Below are 23,629 nucleotides of genomic sequence, written 5' to 3' on the forward strand. Positions count from 1 at the left end.
CACCCGGTGACATATCATACAAATCGTGAGATCCCTCCACCGAGAATAATAAGCCTCTTACCAGATGGCAAATAACTAGAGCAATTGGCTATAGCCCAGCCACGGCCTTTGGATTTCCCAGAAGTCACAGGACAAGGCTGACAGCGTCACGACCTTAGCTAAAACGATCGCTCCAATGCAGGGAGTATATAGAAGAAAAGACGCATATAGCGTAATACCGCTGGGTAACAGATTTTATTTAAAAAAGTATTGTACTTACAGCAATTCGAAGTAAAAACAGCGTGTGTTTAAAATATAAATGCCGGCCGGCATGCAGGAGCCCTCCTCCCGAGCGTGGTGACGTCACTGGCGTAGCCTCCCAAACGCGTTTCGTCACAAGGGGACGTTCTCAATGGGGGAGAACGTCCCCTTGTGACGAAACGCGTTTGGGAGGCTACGCCAGTGACGTCACCACGCTCGGGAGGAGGGCTCCTGCATGCCGGCCGGCATTTATATTTTAAACACACGCTGTTTTTACTTCGAATTGCTGTAAGTACAATACTTTTTTAAATAAAATCTGTTACCCAGCGGTATTACGCTATATGCGTCTTTTCTTCTATATACTCCCTGCATTGGAGCGATCGTTTTAGCTAAGGTCGTGACGCTGTCAGCCTTGTCCTGTGACTTCTGGGAAATCCAAAGGCCGTGGCTGGGCTATAGCCAATTGCTCTAGTTATTTGCCATCTGGTAAGAAGGATATAAATCCTTTGTGGCTATCAAGCAATATATTTGAATGAAAGTTTTTGTGCTCGGATTTTGGCATAAACTGGTTCCCGACCATGTCACGCAGATATACTGCAGCATAATGGCTCTCCTGGGCAAAATCCCATATGGGTACGTCCTACCCTTTTTCGTCCACCAGCTCGGCAGGGGGAACGATGCGCGTGGCCAGCAGGCACGATCGTCGCCAGCCAATCGCGATCCTGTGCACGAGCGATCGCGTGCACGAGCGCCTAGGAAAAACAATAGGTCTCCTCTCCTAGTCAACCCTATCCCCACACAGTTAGAACACAGCGAGGAAACACACAATTAACCCCTTGATCGCCCAATAGTGTTAACACCTTCCCTGCCAGTGACATTTTACACAGTAATCAGTGATCGCTAAATGCCAATGGTCCCAAAAAAGTGTCAAAAGTCTCCAATCTGTTCGTCGCAATGTTGCAGATTATCGCCATTACTAGTAAAAAAATAATAATAATAAAAATGCCATAAAAATGCCATAAATCTTTTTCCATAGTTTGCAGACGCTATAACTTTTGCGCAAACCAATTAATATAAGCTTATTGCGATTTTTTTTATGTGTATACACACTCAGCAGCTGTGCACAGAGGACAGCACTAATCTGCCGTCAGAATAAGCCTTTGCAAGCAGTCTGTATGTTATTTCTATATAAAGAGATCATAGGTGTGTGCAGCCTATTGCATTAGGGTGTGCACCCCAAAGCTCAAACACACACTAACGATCACTCACGATCTTCATTCAGAAAGGGAAGGGGCCAGTAAATTACCTACTTACCGGCCCCTTCCACCACGCATTCTAAAACATCTCCACAGCAACAGCCAGTGGGAGAGAAGAGGAGTGAAGCCAAATAGGCTGTAGGGAGAAGGGGAGGAGCTAGGGCAGTAGGGGAATTTGTGCTGCACATGGTGATTAGGGAGTGCCTGGGCACCCCTGGCACACCCTGTGTGCACACCTATGCGCACGGCCATCTGCATTTCTACACTATTTAAAGCAGTATTAAGCCCAAAAAACAAAACATGTAATATTCTGCAATATACCAAGATGTGGTGGCTGTATTAGTCTTTTTCTCCTAATCTTTTTTCCTTTTATTTTCACCGGTAAGAAGTTTTATATACTCTTTTATGTGATTGAGTATCCTTAACAAAACGAGCACTGCAGTCTTGCTAGATCATTCATGTACAGTACTTGCCTTTGAAAACTGACATTTTGTGTAAAACTTTTGTTCCTGTTACATTAACTCATGACAAAAAGAGAGATGATAATTGTCTATTATGGCTTAAAGTATAGGATTTGGTAAACCTAACAGCAGCATTTTGAATTTTGAAATCTCTATAATCAGACAAGATAATTGTTGTAAATGTTTCAGTATACCGGGTTGAATACAATAATCTTAATCTAAAGAGTTTTCAGAAGTGAAGAAATTCTGCCGTCAGTATTTTCATTGTGATATGTAAACCTAACTTGTAACACAGCGCTCTGAATAAGGATGATAACTGCAATCATATGACTGATGGTTACATACAGAAAAGTAGGACAGCCAGCGAGAGAGGCAGAATGTGCCGGGGCACATGAAGAAGTGTCTACCAACAAATATCTAGTACTTCTAGACATGAAAGAACATCCTAAGGCTGGCCATACATTATACAATTTTCTTCTATAGATTTCCTTTAGATTTACCAAAACCATATAATATGAGGTCAAATCTAAACATTTTCAATTTGTGTGTAATCAGGCAGGCCCTTGTACTACACAGTTGAAGGTACAGTGAAACATTGGATTGCGAGTAACGCGGTTAACGAGCGTTTCGCAATACGAGCACTTTTTTTAGAAAATCCTGACTCGGTTTGCGAGTGTTGACTCGCAACACAAGCAGGATTCAAGATACAGTGGTGTGCAGTACCGCATTTGGCCTGAGGTGTGGGGGCGCCAGAGCCAAGCGGAACCAATCAGAGCCATTTGGAAATACTCAGTTCCTGAGCCTTACCGAGGTTTTCCGAATTCAGCCAAGCTGCTTCCGAGCCTTTCCGAGTATTTCTGAGGCTTTCCGGCAACCCCGCACCTCTGACCACATGCGGTATTGCATGCCATAGAAGTCCATGCGGAACAAATTATTGTAGTTTCCATTGACTCCTATGGGGAAACTCGCTTTGATATGCGAGTGCTTTGGATTATGAGCATTCTCCTGGAACAGATTATGCTCGTAATCCAAGGTTCCACTGTAAATCTAAAGGAAATTTAATAAGAAAATTGTATGGTGCATGGCCAGCTATACTCCCTATATACTCATGTGATGGCGCTGGTGTTTGGTGTTTGTCCCAGCTCGGTCACATGGAAGCGGTGCCACAAGAGGCCCAAAACACCAATATGATATGCATGCCTAAAAATCCGGGGGGGTCTGATATTTTTTTTTTTACATTTTATCAGAAAAGTGATCATTGCAAATTATACATTTAAAACTGGACTACTGGAACTAGAAAACAAACAAAGTCCTAATCTACACCCAACACTTGGGGCCTGTTCACGCCAATTGTGGTGCAGGAAACTTTCCCACACCATAGAGAAACACACTCCCTTGTTAGATGAAATGCAATTGTTCGTCCCCTTGTGACGAAACGCGTTTGGGAGGCTACGCCAGTGACGTCACCACGCTCGGGAGGAGGGCTCCTGCATGCCGGCCGGCATTTATATTTTAAACACACGCTGTTTTTACTTCGAATTGCTGTAAGTACAATACTTTTTTAAATAAAATCTGTTACCCAGCGGTATTACGCTATATGCGTCTTTTCTTCTATATACTCCCTGCATTGGAGCGATCGTTTTAGCTAAGGTCGTGACGCTGTCAGCCTTGTCCTGTGACTTCTGGGAAATCCAAAGGCCGTGGCTGGGCTATAGCCAATTGCTCTAGTTATTTGCCATCTGGTAAGAAGGATATAAATCCTTTGTGGCTATCAAGCAATATATTTGAATGAAAGTTTTTGTGCTCGGATTTTGGCATAAACTGGTTCCCGACCATGTCACGCAGATATACTGCAGCATAATGGCTCTCCTGGGCAAAATCCCATATGGGTACGTCCTACCCTTTTTCGTCCACCAGCTCGGCAGGGGGAACGATGCGCGTGGCCAGCAGGCACGATCGTCGCCAGCCAATCGCGATCCTGTGCACGAGCGATCGCGTGCACGAGCGCCTAGGAAAAACAATAGGTCTCCTCTCCTAGTCAACCCTATCCCCACACAGTTAGAACACAGCGAGGAAACACACAATTAACCCCTTGATCGCCCAATAGTGTTAACACCTTCCCTGCCAGTGACATTTTACACAGTAATCAGTGATCGCTAAATGCCAATGGTCCCAAAAAAGTGTCAAAAGTCTCCAATCTGTTCGTCGCAATGTTGCAGATTATCGCCATTACTAGTAAAAAAATAATAATAATAAAAATGCCATAAAAATGCCATAAATCTTTTTCCATAGTTTGCAGACGCTATAACTTTTGCGCAAACCAATTAATATAAGCTTATTGCGATTTTTTTTATGTGTATACACACTCAGCAGCTGTGCACAGAGGACAGCACTAATCTGCCGTCAGAATAAGCCTTTGCAAGCAGTCTGTATGTTATTTCTATATAAAGAGATCATAGGTGTGTGCAGCCTATTGCATTAGGGTGTGCACCCCAAAGCTCAAACACACACTAACGATCACTCACGATCTTCATTCAGAAAGGGAAGGGGCCAGTAAATTACCTACTTACCGGCCCCTTCCACCACGCATTCTAAAACATCTCCACAGCAACAGCCAGTGGGAGAGAAGAGGAGTGAAGCCAAATAGGCTGTAGGGAGAAGGGGAGGAGCTAGGGCAGTAGGGGAATTTGTGCTGCACAGGGTGATTAGGGAGTGCCAAAAAACAAAACATGTAATATTCTGCAATATACCAAGATGTGGTGGCTGTATTAGTCTTTTTCTCCTAATCTTTTTTCCTTTTATTTTCACCGGTAAGAAGTTTTATATACTCTTTTATGTGATTGAGTATCCTTAACAAAACGAGCACTGCAGTCTTGCTAGATCATTCATGTACAGTACTTGCCTTTGAAAACTGACATTTTGTGTAAAACTTTTGTTCCTGTTACATTAACTCATGACAAAAAGAGAGATGATAATTGTCTATTATGGCTTAAAGTATAGGATTTGCTAAACCTAACAGCAGCATTTTGAATTTTGAAATCTCTATAATCAGACAAGATAATTGTTGTAAATGTTTCAGTATACCGGGTTGAATACAATAATCTTAATCTAAAGAGTTTTCAGAAGTGAAGAAATTCTGCCGTCAGTATTTTCATTGTGATATGTAAACCTAACTTGTAACACAGCGCTCTGAATAAGGATGCCTTGCAAAATAACTGCAATCATATGACTGATGGTTACATACAGAAAAGTAGGACAGGCAGCGAGAGAGGCAGAATGTGCCGGGGCACATGAAGAAGTGTCTACCAACAAATATCTAGTACTTCTAGACATGAAAGAACATCCTAAGGCTGGCCATACATTATACAATTTTCTTCTATAGATTTCCTTTAGATTTACCAAAACCATATAATATGAGGTCAAATCTAAACATTTTCAATTTGTGTGTAATCAGGCAGGCCCTTGTACTACACAGTTGAAGGTACAGTGAAACATTGGATTGCGAGTAACGCGGTTAACGAGCGTTTCGCAATACGAGCACTTTTTTTAGAAAATCCTGACTCGGTTTGCGAGTGTTGACTCGCAACACAAGCAGGATTCAAGATACAGTGGTGTGCAGTACCGCATTTGGCCTGAGGTGTGGGGGCGCCAGAGCCAAGCGGAACCAATCAGAGCCATTTGGAAATACTCAGTTCCTGAGCCTTACCGAGGTTTTCCGAATTCAGCCAAGCTGCTTCCGAGCCTTTCCGAGTATTTCTGAGGCTTTCCGGCAACCCCGCACCTCTGACCACATGCGGTATTGCATGCCATAGAAGTCCATGCGGAACAAATTATTGTAGTTTCCATTGACTCCTATGGGGAAACTCGCTTTGATATGCGAGTGCTTTGGATTATGAGCATTCTCCTGGAACAGATTATGCTCGTAATCCAAGGTTCCACTGTAAATCTAAAGGAAATTTAATAAGAAAATTGTATGGTGCATGGCCAGCTATACTCCCTATATACTCATGTGATGGCGCTGGTGTTTGGTGTTTGTCCCAGCTCGGTCACATGGAAGCGGTGCCACAAGAGGCCCAAAACACCAATATGATATGCATGCCTAAAAATCCGGGGGGGTCTGATATTTTTTTTTTTACATTTTATCAGAAAAGTGATCATTGCAAATTATACATTTAAAACTGGACTACTGGAACTAGAAAACAAACAAAGTCCTAATCTACACCCAACACTTGGGGCCTGTTCACGCCAATTGTGGTGCAGGAAACTTTCCCACACCATAGAGAAACACAGTCCCTTGTTAGATGAAATGCAATTGTTAATGGCACTCAAAACTGGCAATTGAGCGGCCAATTTAGGTCATTTTTTCCCACAATTAGAGCTTTCATTTTGTGGTATTTGATCACCTCTGCATTTTCTTATTGTTTGTGCTATAAACAAAGAAAGACAATTTTGAAAAACAATATTTTTTTACTTTCTGCTATAAAAAATATCCAATAAAAAAAAATCGAATTTCTTTAATAAATTTAGGCCAATATCTATTTTGCTACATATTTTTGTTAAAAAAAAATCCCAATAAGTATATATGTTTGTGAAAAAGTTATAGCGTCTACAAACTATGGGATATATACTGGAGTTTTTATTTATTTATTCATTTATTTTATGCTACTAATGGTGCGATCAGCGACTTATAGCGAACTGCGATATTGCGGCAGACAGTCTGACACTAGCTGACACTTTGGACATTTTGTGGGAACCAGCGACACTAATACAATGATCAGTGCTAAAAATATGCACTATCACTGTACTAATGACAATAACATCTAGGGCGATTAAAAGGTTAAATGTGTGCCTAACCAGTGTTTTTGTGTACTATGCGTGCTGCTTTTACTAAGGGATCTGATGGATCTTATTCCTTTCATTGCAGGGAAAGAAAATCCAAAAAAAAAAATTTCTTTTTATAATTTTTTATTATTATTAAAGGGCCCAGGGCTCCCCAGGGCCCCAGATGGCAACCCCCCTTTTTAAAAAAAATATTTATATATATATATTTTTTATTTCAGCCCCCCCGCTTCTCAATTTCAGGCGGCAGCACCCCCCCCCCGGTTCTCTGCTCCAGGAGGGCGCATGCCTGAAGCTGTGTAAGGGGCTCCATAATTCCTGATGGCGGCCCTGGGTACGTGCCACCTTGGTACATCTAAGTGATTCGGTCAATAAGCGGTTGCATTGGAACTAAGCCCATCACTTTTAACTGTCTCTTTAAACATTCAGGGCATGCTGTGAATGATAATTACCACAAGTACTAGTGCTCTTAATTAAACTGTCAAGCCTTACAATGACTGGTGTCATAACTGATCACATGTGCCGCACCATGGCAACTGCAGATCAAGCAGAGGCTAAGATGGCAGCTTCCTTGGCTGTAAAGGAGAGGAGGTTTTAGTTCCACTTCAACTTTTGAAAATTAATAAACTATTTTTTTTTTTTTTTTTAAATAACAAACATGTCATACTTACCTCCACTGTGCAGTTCGTTTTGCACAGTAGCCCCAATCCTGGTCTTCTGGGGTCCCTTGGCTCCTCCCTCCCAAGAGCGATAACCCCCCGTTCTGGTAAGCTCTCTCCCAAGGGGGTTAGCTTGCGGGCGTGCTCCTGTGATACAGTCTGCGGCTATAGCCGCCAAGTGTATCACTCGGCCACGCCCCCCTCAGCGCGCCGCGTCAATGATTAGATTGACAGCAGCGGGAGCCAATTGCTGCGCTGCTATTAATCTCCAATGAAGAGCCCATATCGGCCGAGAAGACAGGGGCGAGTAGCCAGCACGTTCACGACTTTTGAGGGCTCAGGTAAGTAAACTGGGGGGCCTGTAAACATCGGATGTTTTTTAGGCTGCATTAAGGTGAAAAAAACATGAAGCTTTACAACCCCTTTAAGGTTCTACTTCAAAGACACATCCTGGACTAGTAACTGAAAACGAATATAGGTAACAACACCAAAAAAACCAGTGCAAATGTTTATACACCATTTTCATGTCGGTAAAGGAGATACATTTTATTTATGCCACTAAATCTGAACATACTAAATTTCTCTTATTTATTTGCTGATGGCTATCTATTTTTTGCTCCTTGATACGCTGCTTCTTGTTTCCTCCTGTAAACCTTACCAGAAAAATTGTTTGAATAAAAACAGTGAATCAGATGGGAATATGTGGTTTCCATGAGGGCACAGAAAAGGCCCAAATGGATTACCTGCTTATAGGAACCAAGGCAACTGAAAAGTTAAACATTCTTTTTGAAGAGATTATGGCCTGCAGAGAGAATACATGAAAACCATGGTTCTTTGACTCTTAGCTGCTCCCTATTATAGATGCATATCCGCAATATAAGGAAACAATAATTCTATAGTACTACACAAACAGGACTGACAAGAAAGAAGGAGGGCACATGATGTCAGGTCTAGGCACATAAATGGCCACATGGCTTTAGACTAAGGTGACCAGATTTTTATAATGAAATCCGGGGACATATTTTTTTTTACTAGTAATGGCGGCAATCAGCGACTCATAGCGGGACTGCTATATTGCGGTGGACAGATTGGACACCAAGTGACACTTTTGACACTTTGTGGGAACCAGTGACACTAATACAGTGATCAGAGCTACAAATATGCACTGTCACTGTACTTATGACAGTGACTGGGAAGGGGATAACATCTAGGGCAATCAAAGGGCTACATGTGTGCCTAACAAGTGTTTTCTCACTGTGGGGGAACAGGATTAATGTCTTCCATACTGACAGAACGTCAATCTGCCTTGTTTACATAGGCAGACCAACGATCAGCGGGTACACCCAGAAATGCAGGATCGCGTATAAACATGATCCTTCACAGCTCGACCGTTCTGTAGCAGTTACTCTGCTATCGGGTGATTGGCAACTAGTTAAGATCATCAGCATTATGATAATTCACAGGCAGCAGGCACTCTACCATGGCTCTGGCTGGCTCTGTCACAGTGTGTCACATAACATGGCTGCTGGGTGCAGATTTTTTTAACTTATGACCAATATGCCAGAGAGACCAAGTGCAATGTAGTCTATTCACAGACACCCCCAAAGCACACCTGTGTGGAAGCCTTGAAGGCACTGGCAGCCCCAGGATCGGATCCTCTTTCCCTCTGTTCCTGCTGCTTGACACTGTCAGCTGAGCTCAGCTGCCTCTCTCTGCCCCTCGCCACCGCCTCCCGCCTCACAGCCTCTCAAGTCTTACCCTCCGGGCCCCGGCTACTACTGGGTGGGGAGCAGAGAAAGGTCACCCCGCCAGGGAAGGAGGGAAGGAGATAAGCAGGCAGGCGACTGACCGGGACTTGAGTCAAGGCAGAAAAACATGCGAGCGTAGCTGAATGGGCATGCACCCGAAATTTAAAAAATATTCCCTCCGCTCCGACCAGCACATGATCATCAGAAAGAATAATGGAAAAAACACACACCCTAAGCTAGTAGGAGCAGAGGTGTGTAATTCTGATTTTTTTTTTATTCTGCACTGACTGGGCTAGATTCACATAGATTAGCGGAGCTTTAGATCCGCGTAATCTATGTGATTTACGATCCGCCGGTGCAATTTAGCGAGGCCAGTGCATGATTCACAAAGCACTTACCTCGAAAATTGCACCGTCGGATCGTAACTCCCCCGGCGGAATTCAAATTCCGCGGCTAGGGGGAGTGTACAATTTAAATCAAGCACGTTCCCGCGCCGATTTAACTGCGCATGCGCCGCCGGCGAAATTACCCAGTGCGCATGCTCCAAATGACGTCGTTTCGGCGGCTACGTAAATTCCGGCCATCCGTATTCCCGATCGACTTACGCAAACGACGTCAAAATTTGAATCTCGGCGCGGGAACGACGACCATACTTAACATTAGCTACCCCTCATATAGCAGGGGTAACTATCCGCCAGAAAAAGCCGAACGCAAACGACGTAAAAAAAAAACGACGGGCGGACTTGAATCGGCGGTTCTCCTCATTTGCATATCCGACGCGCAAAAAACCACGACGACACCTAGCGGCCGGCGGTAGATTGCAGCCTAAGATCCGACTGGTGTAAGTCAGTTACACCAGTCGGATCTAAGGGAGATCTATGCGGAACTGATTCTTATGAATCAGTCGCATAGATCCGACCGTCGGATCTCAGAGATACGACGGCGGATCAGGAGATCCGCCGTCGTATCCCTTCATGAATCTGGCCCACTGTCTTTGACATTGCCCTAGCCCCTGTTCAAATCCAATCCGGGGACAAAACCGGGGACAGTGTCCTCAATCCAGGGACTGTCCCCGGAAACCGGGGATGTCGGGTCACCCTACTTTAGACATTGGAGTTAATTTAGTAAAGAAATTAAGATTGTTCCCAGGTAAAATGGATATTTATTAAGCTAGTAGGATGGCTGAAGCAGTGTTCGTTTGGAATCATGTGCAAGGAAAATTAGGAAAAAGGATTTGCTAGCAGATGATTAGATATTTAAAGTGAACACACCTTCAATTTATTCGCTAACATTCCCTTTTTGCTAATAAACAGCCTCTAGTCCTTTACTGGGCCCGGGTAAACTATAAGTGGCCATGCAGATTCAGAGAAATATGATGTCTTTTTAGACACATGTTTAATAGGTTAAATCAGGGTTTGACAAATTTGCTTGGAATCTAGGAGCCAGCTAAAAAAGTTAGGAGCCAGAAAACGCACCCCGTCCCGACGAGCTTGCGCGCAGAAGCGAACACATACGTGAGCAGCGCCCGCATATGTAAACGGTGTTCAAACCACACATGTGAGGTATCGCCGCGATTGGTAGAGCGAGAGCAATAATTATAGCCCTAGACCTCCTCTGTAACTCAAAACATGCAACCTGTAGATTTTTTTAAACGTCGCCTATGAAGATTTTAAAGGGTAAAAGTTTGTCGGCATTCCACGAGCGGACGCAATTTTGAAGCGTGACATGTTGGGTATGAATTTACTTGGCGTAACATTATCTTTCATAATATTAAAAAAATTGGGATAACTTTACTGTTGTGTTATTTTTTAATTAAAAAAAGTGTAATTTTTTCCCAAAAAAGTGCGCTTGTAAGACCGCTGCGCAAATACGACGTGACATAAAGTATTGCAACAATCGCCATTTTATTCTCTAGGGTGTTAGGATAAAAAATATATATAATGTTTGGGGGTTCTAATTAGAGGGAAGAAGATGGCAGTGAAAATAGTGAAAAATTGTGAAAAATTACATTAGAATTGCTGTTTAACTTGTAATGCTTAACTTGTAATACCAACGGCCACCACCAGATGGCGCCAGCTCACACATCTGGTGGTAATAACTTGTAATACCAACGGCTCACCACCAGATGGCGCCAGTTCGCCAAGTCGCCAGGACGCTATTTCTAGTCGCCATGGCGACCTGACGACCGGGATTTGTCGAGCCCTGGTTAAAATGATATTAATATATTAAAACCATACCCAAAATGACATTTTAACAAAGATCATTTTAAATATGCAATGCAGGACTTACCAGTCTCAGTATTCTTGGCATCACTATATATGTGTAGTTTATGAGGCTTGTTTACCAACATTTTTAGCACACTGTAAAACAAACACAATGTATGAGTAGAAAATAAGCATACGTCATCATTCATAGTAGTAGCTTCAGCAATATAGCAAAAACCAAAAGATAAAAAAAAAATATTTTGACAGGAGCTTAAAAAGGGCATGTAAAGAGATCTCTGGTCATGACAAAATTTGCCACCAAACTTGTATATATGTGGTTACAGCTGCATAGTATTTTGACTCTTGTACAGTGAGCTGCAGAAATGTATCAAACACACAAATCCCGGTTCTCTCAGGGGAGAGAAGAGAGATTGTGTGTTCATACTAAGTATGAACACCGATCTCACTCTTCCCCTAGTCACTCCCATCCTCCCTACAGTTAGAACACACCTAGGGAACACAGTTAACCCCTTGATCGCCCCCTAGTGTTAACCCCTTATCTGCCAGTGACATTTATACAGTAATCAGTGCATTTTTATAACACTGATTGCTGTGTAATTGTCACTGGTCCCAAAAATTTGTCAAAAGTGTCCGATCTGTCCGCCGCACAATCGCAGTCCCAATATAAATCGCAGATCGCCGCCATTACTAGTAGGAAAAAATTATAATAATAAAAATGCCATAAATCTATCCCCTATTTTGTAGACGCTATAACACCTTTGCACAAACCAATCAATAGACGCTTATTGTGATTTTTTTTTACCAAAAATATGTAGAAGAATACATATCGGCCTAAACTGAGGAAAAATATTTAGTTATTTTTAAATGTGGGAGATTTATTATAGCAAAAAGTAAAGCATATTGTGTTTTATTTTTTTCAAAATTGTCGCTCTTCTTTTGTTTATGGCGCACAAAAAAACTAAAAAAACCTCAGAGGTGATCAAATACCACCAAAAGAAAACTCTATTTGTGGGGAAAAGAAGGACATCAATTTTGTTTGGGTACAGTGCCGCAATTTCAGTTAAATCGATACAGTGCATTATCACAAGAAATGGCTTGGTCATTGAGCAGCCAAATTTTCTGGGGCTGAGGTGGGTTTAGGTGCAAAGTAATTAGCACACTTGCACTATACACGTAGTGGGTTTAGGTGCAAATTAATTAGCACACTTTCACTATACACGAAGTGTGTTTAGGTGCAAAGTAATGAGCACACTTGCACTATGCACCAAGTGGGTTTAGTTGCAAAGTAATGAGCAGCACACTTGCACTATGCACCAAGTGGGTTTAGTTGCAAAGTAATGAGCACACTTGCACTATGCACCAAGTGTATTTAGTTGCAAAGTAATGAGCACACTTGCACTATGCACCAAGTGGGTTTAGTTGCAAAGTAATGAGCAAACTTGCAGTATACAGCAAGTGGGTTTAGGTGCACTGAGCACACGGCCAATACAACACGTGAGAACACTGCAGCTAGCACAATCAACTGCCTGACAGATTAGGAAGAACTAATCTAACTAAACTATACAGTGTATAAATATATGTACAACTCCTGGGATGTATATATATCCTCTACACACTGTAAATTTAACTGACTAGCCTGCCTGCTCTATCTAGCTGCAAAGTAATGAGCAGCACACTTGCACTATGCACCAAGTGGGTTTAGTTGCAAAGTAATGAGCAGCACACTTGCACTATGCACCAAGTGGGTTTAGTTGCAAAGTAATGAGCAGCACACTTGCACTATGCACCAAGTGGGTTTAGTGAGTCAGTCACCGCTCTCTGTTCTGCCCCTTTAGCTCTCACAGGAGTGCCAGATTGGGGAGGGGGCATAAGTGCCTGGCTCAGGCTCTCAGCACTGCGCTGAGAACAGGAACCAGCTGCCTGAAAGGCATCTGGGTGGATCCTGACATTATTCTCGGGATCCCTCCAGAGTCTGAAGCAGGTCTGTGAAATCAGCCGACAGCAGACTTTAGGCTGATTCAGGCTCACAGGAGCAAGTGCACTCCAGTTACCCACGGGAGAAGTATGACCAGATTTGGATGAGTGAAGTTGTTTTTACTTTGAATTCACAATCATATAAAGTAATGTTTTTTGTACATGATTAGGTGACTGTAGTGAACATTGCTTCTTTATATTTACTAACATTACGGAGCATTCACTTTGCAAAGTGAATTTGTATTAGAACAGAAGAGTCTCTACTTTGGTAAATCATCCATCAGGGCTGCTTACACCCCATCAGATCTCATACATATTTATATTTTACTTGATTATAGCAAATTCATTCACTTGCGTGATGATTAATATAGACAGGTATCACAAGCTAAATTACAAAAGTAATGTGCTGTTATGTGTAGGTGACAGGGAGGGCCATATTTAGAATTCCAACCACTGCAGGCATTTTGTGAAGTGTGCAGATTGCACAACATTTGTTCACACCTATGCAGTAAGATTATGAAAGAAAACAAATAAAAAATCAAGCCAGGACATGCCATTATAGGCAGCATGCCGCACTTTGTATGTTCTATTCTCCTTAAAGTTCAACTCAAAAAGTGACGACATTATTGTCTATGGAAAATTTAGAAATACTTATTTTAGTACCATAAAGAAATGTAATTTGTCTAAAATTCTTCCTGGAAAGTGTCAGGGTGCTTCCTGGTATGTTAGCGTGCCTAGGCACTCTTGTGCATCCAGCCTTATAGCTGTATATGCGCAGTGTAAAATCTTAAGCCTTATACACACGATCAGATTTTCCGCGGCCAACACGTAGGACTTTTGTCTGAAGGGCGCTGGCCGTGAACTTGTCTTGCATGCAAACGCCACACACTCGTCGGCCAACAAACACGAAACGACATAGTCTTTCATCTCTTTAGCACCACCCTTTGGACACCTTCTGCTAATGTTGTGTTTGGTGAGCATTGCTTCCGAGCATGCGTGTTTGTGCTTTGGACTTTTGTTCGACAGATCGGAAAATCCGACAACAGACCGTTGTTGGCGGAAAATTTTAAAGCATGCCATCCAACATTTGTATACGGAAAATCTGACAACAGACCGTTGTTGGCGGAAAATTTTAAAGCATACCATCCAACATTTGTCCGCGGAAAATCCGACAACAGACCGTTGTTGGCAGAAATTTTTAAAGCCTGCCATCCAACATTTGTATACGGAAAATCCGACAACAGACCGTTGTTGGCGGAAAATTTTAAAGCATACTATCCAACATTTGTCCGTGGAAAATCCGACAACAATTGTCCGATGGAACATACAAACATCGTTTTTCCACCAACAGCCTGTTATCACACGATTCCCGACGGAAACTCCAACCGCCTGTATGAGGCTTAGGGCTCTGTTGCCTTTCGTCTCAGGAGATTTGGAGTAAAATTTGCTCTTGTTACTGAGCTGCTCACTGTTCTCTTTGCTGGGAACCCCGCTAACAGCTGATGACTCATCCGTTGTTAAAGGGTTAAGGGTTCTTTACTGTAAGAGTGGCAAGGATGTGGAATTCCCTTCCACAGGCCGTGGTCTCAGCGGGGAGCATCGATGGTTTCAAGAAACTATTAGATAAGCACCTGAATGACCGCAACATACAGGGATATACAATGTAATACTGACATATAATAATACACATAGGTTGGACTTGATGGACTTGTGTATTTTTTCAACCTCACCTACTATGTAACTAAACTAAGTCCAAGTTGGATTGTCCCCTCCTCCCCACACTTACATTGTGCTTTAAAGTAAATGGCCCAGATTCACATAGAACTGCGGCGGCGTAACGTATCGTAGATACGTTACACCGCCGCAAGTTTTCATCGCAAGTGCCTGATTCACCAAGCACTTGCATGAAAACTTATGCCGGCGGCCTCTGGCGTAAGCCCGCGTAATTCAAAGGGGCGTGTGCCATTTAAATTAGGCGCGCTCCCGCGCCGGACCTACTGCGCATGCTCCGTTTTGAAATTCCCGCCGTGCTTTGCGCGAAGTGACGTCATTTTTTCGAACGGCGACGTGCGTAGCGTACTTTCGTATTCCCGGACGTCTTACGCAAGAAACAAAAATTTTTAAATTTTGACGCGGGAACGACGGCCATACTTTATACAGCACATACGTGGGCTGTGTAAAGTTAGGGCAGGTAAAACGACGACTAAAATTGCGACGGGAAACTAGACTAGCGACGACATACCGGACGCGAAAAACCGTTGTGGATCGCCGTAAAACCTCATTTGCATACCCGACGCTGGAATACGACGCAAACTCCACCCAGCGGCGGCCGCAGTATTGCATCCTAAGATCCGACAGTGTAAAACAATTACACCTGTCGGATCTAAGGGCTATCTATGCGTAACTGATTCTATGAATCAGTCGCATAGATACTCTGAGAGATACGACGGAGTATCTGAGATACTCCGTCGTATCTCTGCTGTGAATCTGGGCCAATGTTCCCAAGTCATTCTTATATGATTATTTCTGTGCCCAGGCACGGCCAGTGAAATGTTCCAGACCACAAATGCACCATGCCCAGGACCACCGATTCCAAGTTGTCCCGGGCATGATAAGCTTAACCAGTCCCAGGCACAGTTTAGCACACTACATAAACAAACCAGAGCAAGGGGGTGAACCCTGTATGGGCATGGTTAGCCAATGTGAGTGAACCCTTATTTACAGCACGTTTTTCAGCATACAGCAAAGGGACAGAGAACATTTTACACCTTACTCCTTTACACTAGGAGGAGATGAAGCTAGGAGGTAGATGGAGAAGAATTTCACTTCACCTAATGAGACATGCCCTTTAAAAGTACAAACTTCATAAAAGAGACCAGAAAGCTGCTTATGGTTGAGTGTAGGATGAACAGATAGTAGAAAGAGGTAATGCGATTCTAGTACAGTGCAGCCATATTGCGTTTGATGTAAACCACCATCAGTGATCTGACTCATGTACTGCAACCTTCATGTTGATGAACAACACTCACTTACTAGGCAGGTCTCCCACACCTACCTCACCACAAAACAGCCAGGCATTCTGGGTAATGGTATTTGGGGTGTTTATGCATGTTACTTTAAAATTAAATCTCAATGGCTTAGAAACACAGCAAAATGTCGAAGTAGCTTCACTTTTTAGGCAAAAGCCCCTTTCATGTAGAACATCTGCAGACAGATGTTAAATGAAGGCCGTGCTGAGAGAAATTCTGGGATTCTGACCTACTTCTGAAAAAGCTACTTTCTTGTCTTTCTCTGAACTTAAAATGACACTAAACTCTGTTTTAAAAAATATATATTATATTTAAGTATGTATTCTTAACTCAAAGGTACCTTCTATGGCTCTGAGCCTCCTCTAAGGCCCCGTACACACGACCGAACATGTCCACTGAAACTGGTCCGCGGACCAGTTTCAGCGGACATGTTCGGTCGTGTGTAAGGCCTATTTGTCCAGCCGACCGTTTTCCAGCAGACAAAAATTTCTTAGCATGCTAAGAAACATGTCCGCTGGAAGCCTGTCCGTCGGACATGTTCGGTCGTCTGTACAGACTCACCGTACATGTCCGCTCGGCCGAAAGCCCTCGCATGCGTCGAAGTGATTCGACGCATGCGTGGAAGCATTGACCTTCCAGGGCCGCGCGTGTACGTGCGCGTGTTGTGTGTACGAGGCCTTAGGCTCCATTGACATTTGGTGTTTTTAGATCTCGGCAGTGCCATCTTTAAGGCAGGGAAAAAGGGGAAGCTGCCCTGGGCCCTGTCATTGTTGTGGGGCCCAAAGTAGCTTCCTCATACTTGCCAACTATCCCAGTTTGAAATTCCCTTGTCCCTTGAAGTTTTAGTTCTGTGCTGTGTCCCCGATATCTCAGTGTAAAGTGCTGCTACTAATGCTGCCCAGCTCTTCCTTATTATTGTGTACAGAGGACTCACCTGCAGACCCCGTGTTTACATGTAAATAACTGATATTCATATGCAAATAACAGGAGCATTCATATGTAAATAGCGGCGGACTGTGGCATTGATATGTAAATAACGGCGGCATTCATATATATATCATGCCCCTCTGCAGTGAAGAGATGATGTACCGCAACCTCTGGCAACCAATCAACAAGCAGAAATCATGTGCTATAACCTCTAGCAACTAATCTGCGAGCCGTAATGTGTGCTGTAACCTCTAGCAACCAGTCAGTAAGTGGTAATCATATCCTGTAACCTCTGGCAACCAATCGCAATCGCTGCCTGATCTGATTTTAAGTATTGCTGATTTTAATTGTATGTCTCAGAGTAGGTGGAGAGTGAAATTGCATGGGGGGGCCCCCAAGACAATTTTTGCCCAGGGTCCAATCAATATTAAAGACAGCCCTGGATCTCGGGCAGAATCACAGCGATTCTGCCCACAATCTCAAATTGCGCTGCAGTTGCAAAATGCTTGTTCAGGTGCCATTCATTTTCAATGGCACCTAAAATGTTTTGCAGCGATTATGAGGCGATAAATCGCATAGCATACTGCAACCCACAAAGCTTGTTACCCAAAAAAAGAAAAAAACATGCATGCTCAGAATTAAGTCGATGCATGCTCGGAAGCATTGAACTTAATTTTTCTTGGCTCCTCATAGTGTTTTACGTCACCGCGTTTTGGGCGGTCGGAATTTGATCTGACAGTGTATATGCAAGACAGCTTGAACGGAATTCCGACGGAAAATTTCCTTCGGATTTTATGCCATCAGAAATTCCGCTCGTGTGTACAGGGCATTAAAGTTTCCTTTTTAATTTAAGAAAGTTTTTTTTATATACCTTTTGAACTGAGTTAAGATCAAGTTGAGTTTTCACATACATAAATGAAAACTATGCAACCTTTTTTAAGGGTCTGCAATGGGAAAAATTCAAATGACCTCTGTGTACGTGCTTACCAATGTGGTAATGCAACCTATTTGTTAGAACTTGGGAATTATTGGGGAGATGTTTTTTTTATCTATAATCTTTTAATAATTCACTTATTACCTTTTTATTTTCCATTGAAACCCTTGATTAAGGTGGAGAGACAGGTCATCTTTAAAAAATAAGTTCACTTAAAAACAAGAATCAACATTAAAGTGGTTCTAAAGCCTCAAGATTTTTTACCTTAATGCATTCTATGCAATAAGGTAAAAAAAACTTTCTCTGGTGCAGGATCCCTCCCAGCCCCCCTTATACTTACCTGAGCCTGATCTGATCCAGCAATGTGCATGAGAGCAGCGCCTCTCACCACTGTCTCCCTCCTCATTGGGCAGATTGATAACAGTGGGAGCCATTGACTCCCACTCCTGCAATCAACTCCAGTGATGAGGGTGTGGGGGGCTGGCCGAGTCACACTGTGTCAATGAATGCAGCAGAGGGGCTCGGGAGCAAGCATGCATTAGTACCCCCATGGGAAGCGTCTTCCCCTGGGGGCACAGGAAAGATGGGAGGAGCCAGGAGAGCCAGCAGGGGACGTGAAAAGAGGAGGTTCGGGGACGGGAAGTATAGACTTTTTTTATTTATTTTTTCCCTTACAATCATTTAAACAATTTGTATTCCTTATGCTGCTAGACTTAGTAAATAGGAAGGTATATTAAAGAAATGTTACATTTTCTTGCCTTAACCTTTTTTTTACATTTCTTCAGTTGCTTCCTGGTTTTTGGCCTAGGCCAAAATGATGTCATACATCCTATCCTTCATGGGAAAAAAAATCATCTGGGGAAGGGGTTTTTTCAGCTGAGCAAAGGGCAGATGGATTCCAGGAAGTAAATGCTAAATGAAATATCTGTCCTTACTCAAGGTGGCCAAGGTTAGAAATCCTAAGGGGGCATTTTTCAAAGTGATTTCTGAAAACATAGAGTTATGGGTAGATGGGTGATTTTCCTTTAAATATTAAACAGGAATAAATTAAATGTTCAGTTTGTGGTGCTCAGCTAGAGTTAAGTTCTGCTTTAAGCTTCTGCACAACTGATAGACTACAGTTGTTCCAGCCAGCAATAACCCCTGGCAGGAACTGGCAGATCCACTAAGACCAAGCAACAGTGGCAGTGCGTCCATAGAGGGCGCAGGAGCGCCGCCCCCTCTCGCTCCTCTACTGCCACTGAAAAAAAATACATAGATTCATGCATTGCATGATTCTATGTATTGTCGCCACTGCCCACTATTCAGATGGCTGTCCCCCTGGTGAGCGCCGGCCATCTGAATAACGGCAGCTGGTTGGCTTTGGAAGTGTCTATCAGAGCCAGCCAGGGTTTTCCAATTACAGCCTGAGGGCTGTAATATGCTTCCAAATAGTTAACCAGGGGACGCACGGGGTGTGCGTTCCCTGGTTAGGACTGACAGGCATCTCAGCCAATCAGGTTCACCGGTTCTGATTGGCTGAAGCGACATCTAGGGCGGGCTGACCGAGAAAGGTAAGTGCCAGACGGGGGGGGGGGAGGGGGCTGCAATCTGGCGGCATTTTAGGGGCAAACTGTCGGCAATTGATGGGCACAGTGGCGACTATGGCATGGCACAGTGGCTGCGTTTGGCATGCCACAGTGGTGACAATTGATGGGCACAGTGGCGACAATGGCATAGCGCAGTGGCGACAATTAATGGGCACAGTGGCTGCATTTGGCATGGCACAGTGGCGACAATTGATGGCACAGTGGCTGCATTTGGCATGGCACAGTGTCGACAATTGATGGGCACAGTGGTGACAATGGCATGGCACAGTGGCGACAATTGATAGGCACAGTGGCGACAATGGCATGGCACAGTGGCGACAATGGATGGCAATGCACAGTGGCGACAATTGATGGGCACAGTGGCAACAATTGATGGCACAGTGGCTGCGTTTGATGGTATGGCACAGTGGCGACAATTGATGGCACAGTGGCTGCGATTGATGGCATGGCACAGTGGCAACAATTTTATGGCACAGTGGCGACAATTTTATGGCACAGTGGCTGTGTTTGATGGGCACAGTGGAGGCAATTCATGGGCACAGTGAGGCTGCAATTCATGGGGGTTTTTTTTCGTTTGTTTGCGCCCCCCCAAAAATTTTGAGCACCAGCCGCCACTGCCAAGCAACATTTTTAAATGACATGGGGGAAAAACAAATGTAATTATAGCACCTTTTGAAACTATCACCTGACACTCAAGTAGCTAGAGTTCAGCTTTACACAATGGTAACTTATCAGCTTTGCTTCAGCTAATATTAAAATGAAATGGAAGGTGAAACAGCTCATTTCTCAACTTGTTCACTGTGAGGTGACGTCAGCATTACATTAACTTGTCAAGGATGCCATTCAAAAAAGGGGAAGTGAGGACACACCGATATTGCACCATTTCATACAGGAAAAATAAGGTAATAACATGCAAGATTACGAACAATGTAATGCAATGTCTTCCTTGATATTGTGGTATTTTAAAGTAATACTTTAAAGTAAAACTGTCACAAACCTGGGCTTCATACTGTGCATATGATGAAAAAAAATTATAAGGTTAAAATGACTATAAACCACATTAAAATGATCAGTAGATCCAGAGATATTGGCAGCTAAAGTTATATCCTTCCCTTGCTTGTTCAAGCTTGAATTGAGTTTTAATTTTTTAATTTTATTTTTTATTTCAGGGGTTTACAGCAACAAGCATATTAATTATGCGTAATACTATATCCTAAAACCTGCTTGCAGCTGCTTCTGGTAAAAAATCTTCCTTGCATAGCCACCAGATACGACCTTGAGCAGCAGTCTTCTGGCACCTCTGCTAGTCTGAAAATTTGCACCACTTGCCCATCCTCTTCTGACCATTCAAAAAACGTATACTACTATTCTCTCACGATGCATCATATTCTGTGAATGTAGGAAGAGCAGTTGAATGACAGGATCACCAGCACACCATTCACTGAATGCAATGCATGGTGTGAGAGTAGTAATACAAGCACTATGAATGGTAGAGAGGACAGAAGGGGTGGGCGAGGGACTTTTCTCAGTAGCAGTGAGAAAAGTTAACCTTAGAGCATTGGTAGAGTGCCACTCCGCACTGTATGACATGGCTGTGGAGGAAACAGCACAGTTTATCAGAAGCAACCCCCTGCATGTAATGGGATACACACCATTACACATACCTAATGTGTTTGAATGAGCCACTACTGTAAAAACAATCTACTTTGCAAAAAAACAGCAGTGGTTTCTGTATTGATGTATTTAAAAAAAAAAAAGATTTTCCTTTATTTTTGTTATATAATTATATATGGTAAGGGTTCAGTATGAGCTTTGGGGTCTGTTCACAATGTTTGCTGCTGTAATGTGTTTGATGCTATATCCCCCCCCCCCCCCCCAAACAAAAAAACACTTCAGCTTTAAATAATGATCACATGCCTCCTCTTCCTCCCCTTTGGGCAGTAAGGCCGCCCAGCAGATTAATAGACCACTTGTGAGATTCTAGAGGTGGAGAGGGCAGAACAAAGCTGGAGTTTTACTGGAGCATTATGACATGTGTTTATTTTACAGAATGTAACCTCTGTTTATTGCTTTTTTTTTTTTTTCCATTGTGTGCTTAGCTTAAATTACCAAGTTTTGTGACTTGTTTAGAAGCATATGGAGCCCATCTACCTCTGTCTTTGACCAGAAGACACAGGAAAACGGTTCCTGTAGAATACGGGGCTCTACTGCCCAGATGCAGCTAGGAAGACTTTCGGCGCAGGATGTAAACGATTCCCGTCGCACTGTGGTAAGTATGCATCCCAGGAGAGGGGGGTAGGATCACTTATATCATCTTAAAGGGCCAACAAGATAAATGTGCTTTCACTGAACATGTACTTATTCTTTAAAAGCCTGGCAAATCTTCCAATCAGCTCCATATGTTTTATGTAATAAGATATGTAATAATTCTGTAGATTTATTATTGTCATTTGTTGCCCAGCAAGCGCAGACAATGCTACATCTTCATGTTCCATGCGCAATGACACCGGGTATGTGATGAAAATCAAAAGGTTTTATATCTCTACCAGGACCTTCTACGAAAAAATAGGTGTTTCCATGGCTCAAGGGCATGTGGAAGCATCTCGGATTTGCACACTCTTCAGGCCCCGTACACACGTCCGAGGAACTCGACGGGCAAAACTCATCGTTTTGCTAGTCGAGTTCTGTGTGAAGCCGCCGAGGATCTCGGCGAGCCAACTTTCCTCATTGAACAACGAGGAAATAGAGAACATGTTCTCTATTTGGCTCGACGAGGAACTCGCCGGCTTCCTCGGCCGAAAGTGTACACACGGCTGGGTTTCTCGGCAGAATTCAGCTCCCATCGAGTTTCTGGCTGAATTCTGCCGAGAAACTCGGTCGTGTGTACGGGGCCTAAGTGAACCAAGACTCTAAACTTTCTTACCAATTAGCTTGGGACTCAGACCTGGGTGAGGCTATAGAGGAGGACATGTGGTCCCAATGATCGATCATGGTGCACAGGAGAATCCTCAATATTTCCCTAGTGGAGGGGAACAACAAAGTATTGTCCCATTGGTACCTTGTCCCACTACGGTTGCTAAGATCTACCCCGACGCCTCGCCCCTATGTTTCGGAGGATGCGGGCAGGAGGGTAATATGCTACATGTTTGGTGGTCCTGCCTGAAGGTCAAATGGTTCTGGACCAGGATATTTATTCTGCTTTACTGGGTTAAATGTCCCCAAAAATTTCAAAACAGCATTATTTTCTAGCTTGTCGAGCAAGATACCCAGACATCTCAGAACCCACACCTTCTTCATCTTTTTAGCAGCCAAAATCACCAAAGCACAAGCATGGAAATCTCTTGTGATTAACCTTACGCTGGTCAAACATAAAATATCTTGGATTATGATTAATGCAAAATTAGCCTCTGGGACAAACAATTTTGGTTTGAAATTTCTCAAACCCATGGATTAGATACCTCCAATCTCCTTAGTGGGTAGGGGTGACCAGGGAGCGGAAGTCAGGTCTACGTTAGGATCAGCTTCATATCTGTTCTCTTCCTTCTTCTCCCTTTCCTCATATTACTTTCTTTTTCTTCTCTCTTTCAGTTTCCATACTAATTTCCTATGAATGCTTTGGTTCAGACTTTAGAACCCTTTCTAGCTTGGCCCATGTATGGAAGCATGATGTTTACTTGTTTGGTTCTGGGAATTTTGCTAGGTTTTTATATAATCTGTTTTTATAGCTTTTCAAGAACAGTATATGCAT

General features: G+C 43.2%; 1 protein-coding gene across 6 annotated transcripts in view; it reads right to left on the reverse strand.

Annotated features, from left to right (window-relative positions):
- Positions 1–23,629, reverse strand: part of ATXN1 (ataxin 1) — a 403,695-nt gene that overhangs the window by 197,967 nt on the left and 182,099 nt on the right. For all 6 annotated transcript variants that reach the window (XM_040353759.1, XM_040353760.1, XM_040353756.1 and 3 more), the window contains one exon: positions 11,493–11,563. The gene's annotated coding sequence lies outside the window, so the exon portion shown is untranslated. The remainder of the gene's footprint in view (positions 1–11,492; positions 11,564–23,629) is intronic.

This window comes from Rana temporaria, chromosome 5, assembly GCF_905171775.1.
Source record: "Rana temporaria chromosome 5, aRanTem1.1, whole genome shotgun sequence".
Taxonomy (NCBI): Eukaryota; Metazoa; Chordata; class Amphibia; order Anura; family Ranidae; genus Rana; species Rana temporaria.